Source organism: Saimiri boliviensis, chromosome 2, assembly GCF_048565385.1.
Source record: "Saimiri boliviensis isolate mSaiBol1 chromosome 2, mSaiBol1.pri, whole genome shotgun sequence".
NCBI classification, from domain to species: domain Eukaryota; kingdom Metazoa; phylum Chordata; class Mammalia; order Primates; family Cebidae; genus Saimiri; species Saimiri boliviensis.
Window position 1 is genome coordinate 106,906,970 of NC_133450.1, and position 18,428 is coordinate 106,925,397.

The 18,428-nt window shown below is 33.1% G+C and overlaps 1 protein-coding gene and 1 pseudogene across 10 annotated transcripts in view; both read right to left on the reverse strand.

Annotated features, from left to right (window-relative positions):
* The window catches only part of LRFN5 (leucine rich repeat and fibronectin type III domain containing 5), a 268,042-nt gene that overhangs the window by 203,520 nt on the left and 46,094 nt on the right, over positions 1–18,428 (reverse strand). The gene's annotated exons all lie outside the window — the stretch shown is intronic.
* Positions 2,466–13,815, reverse strand: LOC141583632 (spliceosome-associated protein CWC15 homolog pseudogene; annotated as a pseudogene).

Consider the following 18,428-nt stretch of genomic DNA (forward strand, 5'->3'; position numbering starts at 1 on the left):
AGAGAGCTTTCCCTTCTTGGTAGGTCATACCTATGGTAAAGCATCTGTATCATGGAGCTGCTGGTGGTGGCAGGGTAATAATGAAGCAAGTCATTACTCAAAGCAGTCTCTCATTGTTTTTATTAAGATATTATAGATTTTCTCAAATGAATGTTTATCTGTTTGTTGTATGCCCTTTAGGTAATTTTCACAGGCTTTAGGTGATTATGTTTTATAATTTTCACTTGTTAAATTATTGTTTTGCTGGAGAGAGGTCTGCAAAGCTCACTATTCCATTATGTTGGAAGTCAATTAACCACCATTAATTTCTGTAAGGCAGAAATTTCATTTTGTCAAATGGGGACTGGGAAAAAGGCTTATTCCTTTATGTCCTCATTTGCAATAAATACAATTACAAAATGTAACAATCCCATATATTTAACTTACAAAATATAGAACTCTCATAAGCGTGGAGTATAAGAAAAACAGGATATATTTATAATATGATAAAATATCCAGTGTTGATTACATCGAATATTCTTAGTCTTGTCCCTATTTAAAAGGCATAGATAAAAATAATAAAACATTAAAATAATTCCTACTATTGTGTCCAACATTTCTCTTGAAGAAAATACATGTATTTTCATAACCAAAAATCTATAATAATTTCAGAGGCTTTCTATACCTCTTAAAGCCTACCCACAAATTCCAGGGTAAGGATTCCTGTATTTAAAGGACATTCAATGAGTTTCACATAAAAATAGAAAGATATTTGGGTTGAGATAATGAAACAGATAAAAGGTTATAGCTTTTTAAAACTTGAGTCCATGAAATGGGTACATAACACATAAGGAATCTGTTACTTTATCATTTCTCATCTACTATTTGTAAAAGAAGCCTGAGCACCCAGAAATTAGGTGAAATTAAAGAACTAAAAACATCATCTCTACTTCTAAGAAATATTTGATTAAAAGCTAAGTATAATTTTTAGTCCAATGCCATTAGGTATCTAGTTGAAGTCCACAAAGAAGTATGTGTCAGAAAGAAGGCACTTGAACTATGTTCTGAAAAAAGAATAGAATTTTAATAAATAGAGAAAAGAAAGAATTGTATCTTACACATGAGACACAAAGGAACCTAGGGAGAAATCAGACTCAACTTTGACACTTCAAAAAAGAAGGTAATAAAAATAGCTAATATTTCAGAGTACTTCCTAATGCCAATTGTATTTTTAAGCATGTACTTACATATGTTAACCTAACTTATTCCTTATAATATCTAGTGAGTTAAGAAAGAATACTTATTATTCCAATTTTACAAATAAACAGAAGAAGGAATCTAGGAAAGAAATCCTTGCCCTCAATCACCTAGTAGACCCAGAATTTGAATATAAATTAAACTTCTGGCTTACGGAAAGAGAACTATAAAGAATCAGGTAAATAAGTATGAGTAGACCTTGTACATGGTTAGATGCTTAGTAAATAGGTATTGAATCAAGATTTGGCTATGAAATATTTGATCTTGCAGCTGAGCGCGGTGGCTTACCCTGTAATCCTAGCACTTTTGAAGGCCAAGACAGGTGGATCACCTGAAGTCAGGACTTCGAGACCAGCCTGGCCAACATAGTAAAACCCCTCTCTACTAAAAATACAAAATTAGCCTGGCATGGTGGCATGCTCCTGTAATCTCAGTTACTCAGTAGGTAGAGGCAGGAGAATCGCTTGAACCCAGGAGGTGGAGGTTGTAGTTAGCCAAGATCACACCATTGCACTACAGCCTGGGCAAAAAGAGTGAAACCCCTTAAAAAAAAAAAAAAAGTATCACTTTCAAGCCCAAGACCTTTCAATAGCTCAGCTCCACACAATGGTGAGTAATTGAAACGTCTTGGGCTTGGAAGTGATACTGCAAAGTGATATTTTAAGATGTAATTTACCACTTGCCTTGAAAATGGTGAATTGTTCAAAGTGATATTGCGATGAAAATAAGGATTAATTGCTTGAAGAGAGCTTGGAGAAAACAAAGATGACAAACTTAAATAGCTGGTAAGATGTGAGAGCAGCAAAAAAAGAAATTGTTAGGAATGTAGGGAAAATATTTTAAAAAGGAAAATGTTAGTATTTTGCCCTTCTTCACTTTTAAGATTAAGATAATGATTAGTTTCTCATTAACATTATATTTAAACTTTAGAAAGAAAAATCCATAGTCTCATTTTAAATGAGTATGATATTGAGAATTTAATTACTTTTTAAACTATAAAATTTATTGATACTATTAATTTCTTTTCATGACATTGTTAAGTAGACAAATAGACATTCTATTTTCAAATAATTCTAATATTAGAAAATAAATTTCCTCTACAAGGATAACTCTTACAGTCTAATAATAAATTAGAAGAAAAATAAATATTAATACTGTATTTTAAATATTAATACTCTAAAAATAGATGTTAATATATCTTAGTTTGAAATTTTCACATTCTAGTTTGCTAACATTTTTGTCCTTGAAGAAAAGCCAGCTAAGAGTTTTTACAAAATAATAAAACAGAAGCTTTTAAAAGTAAAATAGAACATATAAGAAATAATAGTGTAATGTAATAGAATTCATCATCATTAAAGGAATAATGGCTGGAAGTTAAAAAATAGAAAATTTATTATGTTTTCTAATACCTTGTTTTCTGACATTATGCAAATGTAATCTTCCCAAGTCTTATTTTGCTATCCATTAAAATAAAAATGATGGATAAATCCTGAACCTATTTCAGTAAGGAATTACAATTTTATAACTCAACTGGATATAACCAAAAATGAATTGCCAAAAAATTAAATTCAGGGGCCAAAAGGTTTACTCTACCCACATGATAAATAAAATTAACATTATAGGTGGCTTGAAAGATAAGCTACATAGATATAATTTTTATTTTAAATTCTCAAGGGAATATTTTCCTAATTAAACATTTTACAATTCAATTTATTTATTTTTAAATAGGTAGTGCATTTAAACTGTATTAAATCAAAAACATACACAAATAATACAGTGAAAAGTTTTCATCTCATCTCTATGCTCATATAACTAATTGTCATGTATCACCTGTAATAATATATAGTCTTCCTTCCAGAGGTTATCTTTGTGTGTATGTGTCTGTGTGTGAGTGTATGTGTGTGTATGTGTGTGTGTGTATATATATATATACACATATGTATATATATGTATATTCACATATACATATGTATATATATACACACATAGTAGAATACATTTTATTAGACATTTTGCATTGTTATATTTTTATACCGCATAACAAATTATATTTTTCACTTAACTATATAGCTTGAGTGCTTTTCCACATTTCCATATAGTGAGCTTCTCTATTCTGTTTTTCAATTATTAGAGTCAGAGAGCACTCCATTTTATGAGGATACTTTAATTGATTTAACCATCAAACACTATAGAAATTTAAATTATTTCTGATATTAAAATAACACTAAGTGAAAATTTTTATGCCAACATTATTTTATGCACATGCAGCGATAGAATTGCAATAAATTCCTACAATAAGAAATGGCTAGGTCAAAATGTACATATTGTTTTAATAATTACACATCTTTCAAAATTGTCCTACATGTAGGATGTACTGTTTACATTCCCACAGGCAACATATAAAAGTGTTGTTTTGCTACTGATAACCATGCCAATAGTATGTGTGAAGCCTACAGATGCTTAGCAATCCAACAGAGAGAAAAACAGTTCAAAAAAAAAAGTTTAATCATTGTTGCTTTAATTTGCATTTCTAATAGGATCCTAAAGTTAGATATAATTTTCTACATGAAATAACTATTTTGCATCTTCTTGTATTAAATATCTGTCCTTTTTGTATCATTTTAAATAATTTTGTCTGGTTTTCGACTTCTAGAAAACCCTAGTAATATTATCTCTTTCTGTGTTATGAATTGCAAATAATTTTCCATCTTTCCTTTGATATTTATTTATTTAGCTATACAGATTATTTCTAAAGTAACTGATTTGTATGGGTTCCAGTACTGGAGTTGTGGTTATATTCAATTTCAAGGTTACAAATGTCGTCATGTTTTCCTCTTAATTAGTAAGGTTTCATATTTTACATATAACTATTTTACCTATTTATATTGGGTTTATGGTTTCAGCTCTAAACCCTTTTGTTTCACCATTTGGCTATCCATTTTTCACAACACTATATACAAATTAGTCATTTGACTTCATGAACAAAACTACACATTTCTATTACATAGTTGCCAAGATTATTCATCCTGATTTTTTATTTTTTTCTCTTCTTCATTTAGATTCTAATTGCTTAAGTACATAAGGAATTACCAAGGCATATATGCATATACATTTGTATTTATATATAAATAGAATTTTTAGAAGAATAAAAGCCAGAACTAGGTTCAACAGATAAAATCCATAGTACAGAATGAAGATAAGCTCATGGGGTTCTGGGCTTCATTATTCTTCAGGATAGCCAATTCTTATGTAAATGCTGCTTTGTTGGTAAAGACCTCAATTATAAAAAAAAAACTTATATCAAATCTGAGACTTACTAACTCTAATACAGGTGGGGAATTACATGAAAAAAAAAATGTATCCTTATATAAGCTGATGTGAAAAGCAGTCTTGGGGAAAGTATTTTGTCTGAAAAATTCTAAAGTTTTATGGAGTAGTGGCTAAAACCCATAAGAGCATGTATAATCAATAGCAGATGATTTTTGAAACTGCTTCCTAAGAGGATATTACTGACCCAGGATTTTTTATTAGACAGGTAGTAATGTGGGATAGAAGAGGTGACGCAAAATGAGTGAAGAAGAAAAAAAACCACGAATATATTTGATTGCCCAAAGTTATAAAGCAGGAAAGTTAGAATAAAAATTGAGTGTTGAAAGCAAACTTCAAGTTCCTGAAATTGAATGTATAAATATGACCTCTTTCCTAATTCTCCCTATAAAATATTCAGTCTAGATTATAAAAATAAATATAAAAATTATGTTGTGGTATTTGGACACATAATAAATATGAAGAGTTAAGTGCAAATAATCAAATAGTTTTGATGGGATCACCTGATTCAAACTACAGTAAAATTGTTAATAATGGCTACATCTACATAGTAATCACTTTTCTAAGCATCTCCCTTATAGTAACTCAATTATTTCTCGAGTGGCCAAACAAGCAAGATACTATTGCCCCCACTTTATAAGTTAGGGAGCTGATGCACAAGGTTCAGCTTTCCAAAAGTTCTAGAGCCAGTCATGATCCAGCTGTGCAATAACAAAATGAAGAACAGCAGCTTCCTCACCAGATTTGGTAATCTGGGATATAGGATACACTCCGTAGCTATACAGCCTTAAGGAGCACAGTCAGGACGCTCACTGCACACTGAAAAATATTTGTATGTACAAGAATCACAAATAACTAATTATAAATAGCTATAAACTGTCAGAAGCCATTCTTAATAATTGTCAGTGTGATTCAGGATTGGAAATAATAGGATCCAATCTTCATTAAAAGACAGAGAAGGCAGACAGGGCACAAGCATTCCAAAGCTACAGGGGCCACTAAGGGATGACGGCCAATAAAAGAATGTTATCTATAGAGGTCCACTCCTTCAGAATAGGCTGACACTAGTGAAAAAAGGAATGTTTACATTCAACATTGAGGCAGAGATTGATGAGCCTCACCAAAAAATCAGCACTCTACAGATTTGGGAACGGGGCAGGAGCATGGACACCAGTGGCCTCTTCTGAGCACTAGAGCTATACATTTCCTGTCCAGCATATTACCCACTAACCCTATGGAGTTGAACTGTGAATTCAGTTCTTCAATCACACTGGGCACATTTCAATTGCTAGATATAACAAATATGGCTATGGCTACTGTATTAGACAGCACTGCTAAAATATAACTACTTTATCAGAAATCTTCCTTGCTGAATATAGGATGAATCTGTTGCTTTAACTCAGATTTTATCAAGAATTGACTACAACCTAGATGTGTGGAGTAAAAATACCCATGAGAAATTTAGGAATGTAGAGTTAAGAAAGAGAAAAGCAAAGAGTGATAGCCTACGCTGCAAGCCATAACAGTTCATCATTTTGCTTGCATTGATCCTTACTACCCACTAATTCTGTGTCTTATTTTAACCAGAAGTATAAACTATTAATAATTCTTAAAGCTTAAGTACAGCTTTAGCTGTTAAAATAAAATAAAATGTTAGACTGTAGACATTTTAAAATGTGAAATAAGAAATAGAAATACAATAAAAATCATATAAAACTATGGTTTTAGATACTCATTATGTTTCTATTCTTGTAAAGAAATATCAAAAGTAAATTGTTAATTGATATGGGTCAAATGGAAGGAAGAGTCCATTTATTGTAATTTAAGTTAACTGTCACTATTGCTTAGCCTCCTCTCCTTAGAGCTAGCTAGCACTTCTCATCTCTCTTTTCTGTCACTTTTCGGCAGTGAAAATGACTAAAGAGCTCATCCAAAGAACTTCATATTCTGCAAAAATTGTAACAGGAAAAAACTTTACCTTGGCCTTTTTATTTCTATTATTTGGACAATGCCTTCACCACAAAATTGAAACCTTAAAAGAATGAAATCCAAATATGAAATTTTTTTACCAGTTGAAAATTAACTCTATCTTGGATTTCTTCCACAGAAATATGCATGCTTCCTAGTTAAAAATAGCCTTCAGAAACTAAAGAAAAAAATGCAAAATCTATAGCGTGATTCATTTTGCCATTTAGCAGGAGTAGTCATCATGATTTGAAATATTCATCAAGAATGCTAAACAATAAGAGGGAACATCTTTGCGGAGTAGTATTGCCCAGTGTATGATACTTTAAACATTATAAATATCCATTTCCATTGCTGAAAAATGGGGATAATGCTAGTAATTATCACTAAGGCTAGAATTTTTTGAGATTATTTTTAAATTGTGGAACTCTTCCAAACAGTTGTTAATATGTTTTAACCACAAGTGCTCCTTAAAGCTACAATAAGATGAGAAAAAGTAGAAGCACAGATTATACACATCACTGATCAGTTTTATTTCACAGGCACCTAGACAAATTCAGTTAAGATAATTTTTAAAACCCTTGAAACATGTGACTTCTGTTGCTTCTATCTACCTTTTAATTAATGCTAGTAAAATGAATTGTTACGTGAAGAAGAGTATGCTAATTAAAATTTAAAGGAGAAATACTATCTGAAAGAAATCTTCTTGTTTAAAATATCAATAAACTAATACAAAACTATTTAATATGGACACAAAATATTCCTTGACAACAAAGTTGGTAACTTCAATAGAACTCAAAACAGGTATAAGACATAAAATTTTACATACAAATATAATTGGATTTAAATTATAATTAGAAATGGCTAAATATGTCTGTTTATTGTAATTTAAGTGAATCATATCTATCAGTTATAGACTTTAAAACTGAAGTGAGCACTTTAGAAAATACCGTTTTCTTCTCTGTTTAGAGTTTCAACTTTATCCCAGTACAAGCTTTTGAAATAAGAATTTGTATATTTATGTTAAAATTTTCAGAGCAGTAAGAGACACAGAACTAAGCAGGATACTATGATAGTAAAGTTGACTTGCTCGAGCTGCAAATCCCAAATATGTCTCCCTTGTTATTATATTTATACTGGAGCTATGATAATTGTAATTTCTTACCCATATAAAATGTGTTTCACTGCTTAATAATGCTGTGAATCAAAGGAATGCATTAAATGCTGGCAGAAAATGCCCAGGTGAGTTTCCTGCACTGGATGGAGGGTAGATATTTCTAAATTTTACCTAGTTACATTGTTCTATAAATTATCTGTATGTTACCTCTCATCTCTCCTTTGTTAGCCTGTTCAAGAAATTTCTAATCTCTCATTTGTTACTTTTTTTTCTTTGTTTTCTTTATCCTTCACATGCATAAATTTCTCCACTGGAAAACATTACAGCAAGTGTATCACTGGTCTTATATCTGGCAATAAGCACCTTCTTGCATAAAACAGTTTTGGAAACCAGACAGCATTAGAAATATTAGACCATTTTTTTCTTTTAAAGAATGCCAGAAAAGGAAGCCAAAATCAAAAATGAACATTTTCAAGCTTTCTAGTCTTGGATACATGTCATATTGATATAAGCAAAATATACTTTTTGAAGAATATAAGAATCATTTTAGAAGTAAAGAAAACAAAATGCTTTACTGAAAAATTATGTGCTGACCCACTGGCTGAAATATAATCGTTGGTACCCAGACATTTGTCAGTTATCCTGTGGATAGAATTACTGTCATCACATACAACTTGTCTTCTTGTGTATTGATTTGTGTGGCCCATATCTCATATCAATCAATACCAACATGTTAGGAGAAAGAACCTAATCAGAAAAGAATTTTTAAGGAACTCTCTCAGAGTAGAAAAAATCATTTTTGTGATTGAATATATATTGCATAATTTTTTGCCTTTTTTAATGCCATTGGATTAGAGAGGAAATTTTATCTACTTTTTTGTTATTTTTCAGAGGAAGGGTCTCACTTAATTGTGTGGGCTATGGTGTAGCAGTGTGATCAAAGCTCACTGTAACCTCAAGCTCCTGTCCTCAAGCAATCCTCCCATCTCAGCATGTCAAAGCACTGGGATTATGGGCATGAGCCTCTGTGCCCAGCCTAAAGAGGAAATTTTAGAATGCTTTAGTGCTACCATGCCCCCAAGTTTTTAAATAAGGACTTAGTTAATTCTCGAAGTGGTGAGATTTAAACCAATTAATATCAGTAGTAGATACCACCAAGAAAAATTGTCAAAAGGAAAAATGTACAAAATGATGGCACAGACAACTGAAATTTGATTTAAGCAATGTTGTGTATGATCTGCTACCATTTATAATTGGGGAAGTAGCATACATTTAGCAGTTTTAAATCTAAACAATGGCTTTATTAGCCATTCTCGATAGCATTTTAAGTTAAAGATACATCACTCATAAAATTTAGCAACCGCCTGTGAGAGCAAATTCTTATTGTAATTTTTACTCCCTCGTGTCTCACCTACACGTGATTTGCAAACATTTGTAAGGAGAGTTTAATTTTGCAGTTATGTTTCTGAGAATGAGGGAAGGTGAGATAGAGGGTATATATTGAATGTTTATAACACTCGAGACTATTAAGTAGGAAATTGGTGGGGGAAGAAGAAACAGAAAACATTGCGATTCATGCTGTGAACACGATGATTGTAACCTGATATAAATCTATTTGAGTGCTTAATGTGTATTGACCAAGTTATCTCTCTTCAATATGAGAGGTTTTTCATTTACAAAGAACTATTGGATTTTTATATTAGTTCATCTTATTATTTTTTCTTCTGAAACTAGCAACTCTTCGCATGTTTTCTAACTCCAAGTCCATAACTCTGTGTTCCCTTTTGTGAGCATAGAGACCAGTTTACAGAGTGCAGAAGAATAAATTCACGGCCAAACTATCTCTAGGCTATCAATGCACAACTAAGTATGTGCCGCCAGGATACGCTAGCAAATGAAAAGCGAGGTAAGTCTCACAAGCAGCTACTTTACATATGAGCAATGTCTTCACAAAGGAAAATTAGACTCCATTCAAGGTAATCCTCACTTATTCTTATTTTTTTCTAATAACTAAATCTTGGTAGCCACTCTTTCCTCTCTATTCTTAAAAGGTTCCTAGTAAATATAAAGGTTAGAAAACGTATTTCCCTCTGTAAACACCAATTAAACAATTCTCCTCCTATCCAGTCTTACAGTCCTGTGAGGCTCTTTCTATAGAAGGACCTCAAAGTCCTTTTTGGTAAGCTGTGATCTTCTGGTTGGCTTTTCTGTTAAACTCCAACCTACTGACATCAAAGGATGCAAGGGAGTCCTCTCTGAGAAGGAAGGAATATAAACAGCTATCTGAACTCTGATCATTCTTCTCACCAATATTCAGATCAATCATGAAATACCGATCCTACTCTCAACAGCACAGCAGTTGGCTACGCCCCTTGGCCTAATAAATTAGTATTTTTTAAATTGAAAAACATGTTAGGAAAATATTAGTCAACTCTCATGTTTCTATGAATATGAAATTAGATTAAACTGCATGTAAACAGTTTCCACAGTTCTTGGCAAATCCTAAGTAGCTAATAAATGCTACTTATTTATAGTAGTAGTGATGGTAAACCAGCTTTATGACTCACATGTCTTAGGTACAATTTCATACCATATGTGAAACTACTCTAAGTTGTAAACGCAACGTAAAGAAGGTGGCTGGCAATATCAGTGATGGGTACATTGTGCTGTGCCAACTTAGTTAAACTGGGGATGCTGGTTGCAGAATTTGAATTCCCTTCCCTGTGTTGTGCAGGTTAGAGTTAGTCAATTGTGGAATTTTCACAAAATTTAGAAAGCAGAAGTGAAACCACTGTCAGCATTCCTGAAGATTGTTTCACGGACTATGATGTGATGAGAAACACCTGCAGAGATGCCTCGTGGGTTCCAGTTAGTTTACAGTTCCCTCTGCTCCTTGTACAGATGCTTTTCCTGATTGGTGGCTCTGATGCCCAACTGCAACTCCAGGCCCACAAAAAATGCTTGGCTGTGGACCCAGAGACATATTTTTAATTATCCTCCTATCTTGCTTTCATGACAAATCTTCTTGGTGCTCGCTTTATCTTCATTTCTTCTTGTATCTGTACTATTTAAAATTTTATAGTTGGTTGTAGCCCTGTCACATACCAAAATATATCTAGCTCTCTAATTAACTGGTTCTTAAGTTCAGGGCACAAAATAATCTCTTATTTTTTTTTTTTAATGGAGATCCTTAAGTCGCATACTCCAGAGATTCTGATCTAATAGTCCCAAATTAGAAGGCAGGGATTTGAATATGTATAAGCATTTCTAAATTATTCTGATGTAGGTGGTTAGAAATAATGTGATGAATAACTAACTACCAAACATGAAGGAGACGTCTCAGCTCTTACTCATATTTGACCTTTCTACAATATTTGATACTCTTAATGATCCCTCTTTGAAATTTCATCTTCCCAGAGGCTCAGGCTCAGGCCCAGGGCCTTGAATAAAGCTGGCCCTATTATCTGTGAGTTACCGACACAACCTACCCTAAGTTTTTGCTTGCTGCTCATTCTGAAGCTTCAGTAAACCCTACCCCTTCTCTTGTCAATGCCTTTCATGGAATACTCTTCTCTTTTCAGCCCACTGCTGAAATAAGTAATTCAAATAATGATAAGTAGGCATCAAATGCTTATAATCAGTGCTGAGTGTGTATTAACTTCTATTAATAATTTCTTACATCATGCTTTCTCTTATTGCAAATTTTTCAAATCACCCTTGAAGGTTGTTAACGAGATAGATGTATATACTTATTTACTACAGCATTATTTCTGAGGTTGAACTCAGGCATATTCATTTTGAAAAGCATCCTGAGAGATTTTTGTGAATAGCAAAATCTGAAAAATATTGCTTGAATGAGAAGAGTTCTTCAGGAGATTAAGAGACCTATCTTCTACTAGTGACAATACCAGTGATTAGCTTATGTTTCATGAACAAATATTTTAATAAGATGAGATTTTAGTTTCAATTAGGAACAAGGGATTAGAAATAAGTTGTCTACAATATCTCTTTAATGTCTAAAGTATTTTTGTGTTGATAAGTTGAAATAAAAAGTACTATACATGCAAGTAAATTTTCTTTTGACCCATATGAAATTAGTGTCTATTATTTGTAACTCATAGGAATGAATAACAATAATTCCAAGTCATGCAAGGGTACAAAAGATATAAGGGCAATAAATCCAAGATTGGAGCTATAGCTATTAAACTAATATCAGGTAGATGAAAAACAGTGATGACTGTTTGAACTTGGCCAAAGTATCTTTTTTTTTTTTTTTCATCCTTTACGTTTTACAGTCTTTAATTAAGCACATAAAACTGTATTACTTAATATATTTCTCCATAAACTTTTTGTGAAATTCAGATCACAGTGTGTCATTTACAAATCTTTTGTCTTTCTTCTGGTCATCTACACCTTTTGCACAGTTCTTGAAGACAACATCATCATCCCACCTTCTTTTAACTTTTAAGTTGGCCCAAGGCTGGGATGGGCCAGTGAGATTAAGGAGAGGGTTTCCGCTCAGAACGTTTTCCATAGGAATCCTCTCTTCTTCAGCTTTTTGTTCTTGTTCCTTCCTGGACTGCTCTTCAGCTCTCTTTATTTTTTTCCAGTTCTACAAGAAGACCTGCAGTATCATCATCATCACTTTCTTCTTCAAAATCTTCATCTTCCTCATCTGTTAGAGGGTCATCTGCATCAAGGTTGGCAGCAGGAATCTGGTCTAACTGTGGCTTTTTTGACACTGAAGAGGAGGTTGTATGTTCTTGGGTTGGATGATCCCTATTTTTTTTTTCTCTCTTTTGCAGCAGCTCTCTCTCTTTCTTCCAACTCTCTCCTGAAGTCACAGTTACAAACCTCTTCAGGGGAATCCTGAGTAGTTTGTCTGTATTTTATCTTTGTATGAGAAGGTAGGTCTCTGCTTGACTACTGCTTTGAAAGCTGGCTCAAATTACCTTCTCCTTTTCCTCTTCCACCCCTTGCAGGTTCAAAGGTTGGCCTGGCTGCAGTTGTCATCTTTTACGCTGGTTAAAGAAGATAATCTGTTATCCTCCTGCTGCTCACATTGGCTGAGGTCCAATGCAGCAGACTCTCAAGATCATACAGGCGCCATTGCTACCCAAAGTATCTTAATTTATTTAACTCCTCATTCTAAATAGTTCATAGAAAATAAAATGTTATATACATTTAAAGAGAATATATATATTATAGAGAGTGATCCATGGGCCACATACATCAGAATCACTTGAGGTTCTGACTAACACTGTAGTTTCCCAAGTTACATCCAATACTTACTCAATTGGAATGTTCAGTCAACAATCAGTATCATTACAAGTACTCCAAGATACTTATTCATCTATCATTTCAGAACCACTGATGTATTTAAGTGGTTGAAATATACATGAATAACAAATAAACTGTTCCCAATGTTTATAATAAAGGAATAACTGTTTAAAATCCTCTGCTAGCCAGTCTATGGAACGTGCACAGAAAATGCTGGCATAGCCATGTCGACTAAAACAGCATGTTTTCTGATGTTAGGAATGGGACATTCAGGTTTGTGGACCAAGATACAACTGTATTCCAGCACATAACTACAGTCTGAAAATGTTCAAACATTTTGATGCAGCATGGTTTGGGGTCTAAATAGAAGCACTAAGATATGAGTTGATCATATGGCTAGGTGTGGTGGCTCACATCTGTAATCTCAGCCTTTCGGGAAGGCAAGGTGGGTGAATCACCTGAGTTCAATAGTTCAAAACCAGCCTGGCCAACATGGGAAAACCCCCTCTCTACTAAAAATACAAAAATTAGCTGAGCATGCTGGTGGGTGCCTGTAATTTCAGCTACTTGGGAGGCTAAGGCAGGAGAATTATTTAAACCCAAGAGGCTGATGTTGCAGTGAGCCAAGATTGCACCATTGCATTCCAGCCTGGGAAACAGAGCAAGATTCCATCTCAGAAAAAAAAAGATGGTCATAAGAGAGCTGAAGGAAGTTACAGGGGCTAGCATAGAGAAAGGCAAGGAGAAAAAGAAAAGCTAGGGAATGAGATAATGAGTTAAATAAGTGAAACTGCAGTTATGATAAATTTGATAAACTAGCTTTGATCCACAGATCTATTATTAGGAATCAACAATTTAGTTAATAAAAATTACACATATTAAAATGTAATAACCATTGATACATCATATCTAATGTTATAGTTAATATTAACTAAAAGTAAATAAATATATTTTCACTTCAAGAAGAAAAGTAATCAGTGAGAAAAATTATATAGGAAAAATATGCTAAAAAATTTCAAAGTAGATGTAATTTAATCTTTTAACATGATCATTGGCTATATAGGTAAAACTTTTACAAATTCCATTATAAGTTTTTCTTATTAATATATAAGAAAATTTGATATATGAAAAATAAATTAGATGTTACAGATGGAAACAAAAATAACTTGAAAAATACATTACAAGTTCATAGAGATTACTTTCAAGAAAGTAAGAAGTGAAGGTCTAAAGCATAAATGAATTATTATTCATCACTTTCCCTGGACAAAGTTCCATGTATTAATTAAGTCATGATTCAAGGAAGTGGTATAAGTGCCAATCACACTCTGATCAGAAATGTATCATGTAAAATTATAGCTTAATTTACCCTTTACAGTCCTATGAATAAAAATGCCAGTCCCTCTTCATTGGAAAATTAGTCAGGTGTTTTTGCAAGGTCAACCTTTCCTGACAAATGTGTTTCCAATATCTTGTTTAAATAACAAATACAAAAGCTATTGACTGCATTGAGACCAAAAGGATTTACTGATTCCTTTAACATGACTTACCCTTTCAGCATGTGACCTTCAATAAAATAATATTTTAGCTACAAGATTTAAGAAAAATGTTTTCATCCCTTTAATCATAAAGTAGTTTTTAAATGTTCGATTTAGAGCTTTGTAAACAAGTAGAATGCACATGAATTTAATAATAAAGTCTTGAAAAATATTTAGATATAGGTCAGAGGATTTTTTTTCTTCCTTTTTTCTCCTAAACTGGTTTTCAACAAGCTCTTTTACCTTATTGAAACAATTCCAGCCTCTATGGAATTTCCAGTAAGAAAAAGCAAGAATATTCCTTATGCCAAATATATTTAAGATTCACTAGCAATTCCATAGGATGCCTTTTATTAAATCATTTCATGCTTTTAATAAGAAAGCTTTTACAATGACTATGGGTATATAGGTAAGTTTGGTTTTATCATATGATCACAAAGGTACCTAACAAGTCAAAAGTCCTAAAATGCTTTAAATGGTTTTAAATATTTCTCACATATTATAAAGGTGTCTAAAATCAAAAGGTTTTAAACGGCATTTGTCTTAGTTACAAAGAAATTTTCCAAATTACCTTATGAGTTTCCTATCAAATGCAATAACTATTTTTGTAGAGACTAATTTTAAAATGTTTCCTTTCTGATGTCCTTCTGAGATGGGTCAGAGCAGAGTATTAATTCCAGTGACAACCAAGGGAATCTTCCGCTCGCTTTTACGTCATTCAAGATAAAACCAAAATGGACAGTATAAATATACAGGTGTCCTCCAAACTTTTATTGAGAACAAGATGTTAAAATTATCCTATATCCATCTTGTGTATAAAATTAAATGAAAATATAGCACACTTCTCCATAAAACTTTTATCAATAAATATAAAAGCTGAAATAGCAACCTTTCTTCTGCCAATTAGGAAAATCATTTTACCTAAATGACCAACATTTCATAATGCAAAACACATAGATCAGAAACATAGAAGAAAGTTACAGAAAAAGCCTGGAAAACAAAGTTGTATTCCATTTCTTTTCCTTGCAAACAAATGATCCTATAACTTAGTCTTTCTTGGTCTCAATTCCCCTTTCTATCAATTAGAAATAATAATATCTGCCTAAGAAACATAACTTAATGGTTGAGGATAAGGGTTTTTACTTTAAAATGGGAATACATGGAGACCTGTCTATAAGTGGGAAAATGATACAAAATAATGAACAAATATCAGATAACGCTACGTATTTCCATCTGGCTGAGGAAAAACAAAATTGTTCCAACCTTCAGTCTTAACGTGAATATAATTGACATAAAATAATGTTACACTTTCAGTCACTCAGTCTTCTCAAGTTTTGCATGTGATCAAGGCTGTTCCTCCCTCATAAAGGAAATGCTTTCTATGTTCCAGTCATTATAAGACACTGATTTGCTGAGCATTTGAATCATAACAATGTGTTTGATAACTGTACTCTAGAAGTATCTAAAGTACACAAAGGTATGAAGCACACTTAAGCTTAATGCCCCAGACAGAGCCTCTAAATTGTTCCCCTCCCCTATACTCCCTTCTTGGGCCTAATAGTCATCCTGATTGGAAGAGCTGAACTCATCAAATCTTTAAAAAGTGGTTCAATAAAGCTGCTCATAAATCTCAAACTGTGAAATATAAAAACAAATCTCACCAAGGAAAACATTCAAATATTACCAAACAAGAATAAAATTTGGTGTGAATAACTAATGTATTCAAATGCATTTCTTTCATGCCTTTAAGTGGGTAGGATTAGCATAAAGAGCCTTCTCAGAGTGTAGGCAACAATAAAAATTGTAATAACTCATACTTTGCAGTGACTTTCATTTTTGAATCTGGATTTTTTAAATTTTCATAATAGCCTTAGGAGGTAAATATCATTATCCTCATTTCAGAGCAGATGAAATTCCGAGATTAGTGATTTGCCCATAGCTACGTAATAAGTGAGCTATATGCCAATTTCAGTCCAAGGCAATGGCACTAAGATTACTACATTACTCAAGTTTAATATCTAGTTAGATGGTTATCACGGAAAGGAAATGGCATTAAGGTTACACTCAACTTGAAATCTAGAAGTCAAAAGCATTAAAACAATATATAAAAGTATAAAAGTATAAAATAACTGATAAGCATTTAAAAATATTAAATGCTAATATTTATTGAGCACTTATTATGTGCTAGGCATAATTTAATATGCTTTTTATGAACTATGGAATCCTGATCATAGTCTCAACAACAGAGCTCAAAACTGTGTGATCATCCTTGATTTCTTTCATTTTCCTACACTGTACACCTAACCCATCAACAAATCCTGTGGTCTCCAGCTCCAAAATACATATAGAATTTAACCACTTGCCAGTGCCTGCCTCATACCTCTGTCTTCTCTTACCAGAATTACTGCAATTGCCTCCAAACCCGTTTTTTTTTTTTCCCCCTAAGCAGGCCCCTATGTCTATTCCTTAACCCAATACCAGAATAATCTCTTTAAACCAAGTCAGATGGTGTAACTATTATTCCCCAAATATTCTAATGGTTACACATCCTACACAGAGGACAAGCCTTAACAAAGTTCCAAGAGGCCCTCCATGATCTCCTCACTTACACATCTTGACCAGACCTCTCTTTGGTCCAGCTCCACTAATCGAGCTGCTTGTCCTGAATCATTCTAGACATGCTTCTTTCTAAGGGGTGTAGGCCTGCTGTTTTCTCTTCTAGAATATTCATAATTTAGTCTCTAATCTGCTTCAGGTGTCTGTTCAAATATTATTAGTTAGGAATTCTCCCACTAGTCTATATAAAATAATAACAAATAATAACCCTTCCAACAGCTTCCCACCCTGAGCCAGATTCATTTTTCCCTAGAATCTATTAGCAGCTGTACATGTATTTTATTTGTTTGCTTGTTTGGAGAGGAGGGGAGTCTATCTCCCTTACACTAATGGAAGCCCCATAGATAGTTTGTCTTGTGAATAGCATATAAGCATACGTGTCACATACATATGTGACATACCTTACCAGTATATGTCACATAAACATGTTGAACAAAGGATTGAATTAACAGCCCGAAGAAGGCAGGCACGATAGTATATCTCTTTTAGAAATGAAGAGACACAGGCAGTGGACTCCAGAGACAGAGTAACTTATGTGAATCACAAAAGTACAAAATGGCAGATTTTGAAGAAAACCTGTGCCATGTGGTTGCAGAGTGCATGCACCTAACCATAACTATACTACTGTGCAGCGGTATATCTCTAAAAATAAATCTGTGACAAAAAATACCGATGCTACTACAATATCAGTACTGTGAGAAGACCCAGCCCTCCCTATTTTCTACTTGTTTTTTATAAGGCTGCTGTTAAAAAGACACTGCAAAACCTAGTGCCCCTTGGTTCTCTAAATACATTTCCCATTAAAAAGAACTAGAATTCTTGGAGACATAGCTGATAACAAGACTGGGTCAGGGAGACGAGAAACTGGGGCTTGTCATGTCAGAAAATTAAAAAGTGTTCAAAAATTGATGGAGTTACATCAAAAATACATATATACGTACGTAGTAAGCATAATGTGCAGAGCATCATTCTATATGCTTTCTTCAAATCAACTCTGCCAAGTAAGTATATTGGCCTGCCACCCAAAAATGTGTCTGATATCCAGTAGACCCCACCATACAATCTTTAACATAATGGAATTTACAGGGGAAAAAAAAAAGCACTAGGATTACAGTGGGTATAGCACATCAAATCCATGAGTACCCAGTGATAATCCTATTAGAGAAAAAAGGGAAACAAGAGAAAGAAGGGAGGAAGAAAGAGAGGAAGGGAGGGAGGAATTAGTGAATGGTGAAAGGTAGAAAACAAAACAAAGAGATATAGGTAGTGCAGAAGAGAATAATGGCATAGGAACAATCAAATTAGAAAACATACACCTTGTCATGACATTTTAATGTTTATTTCAGTCAAGA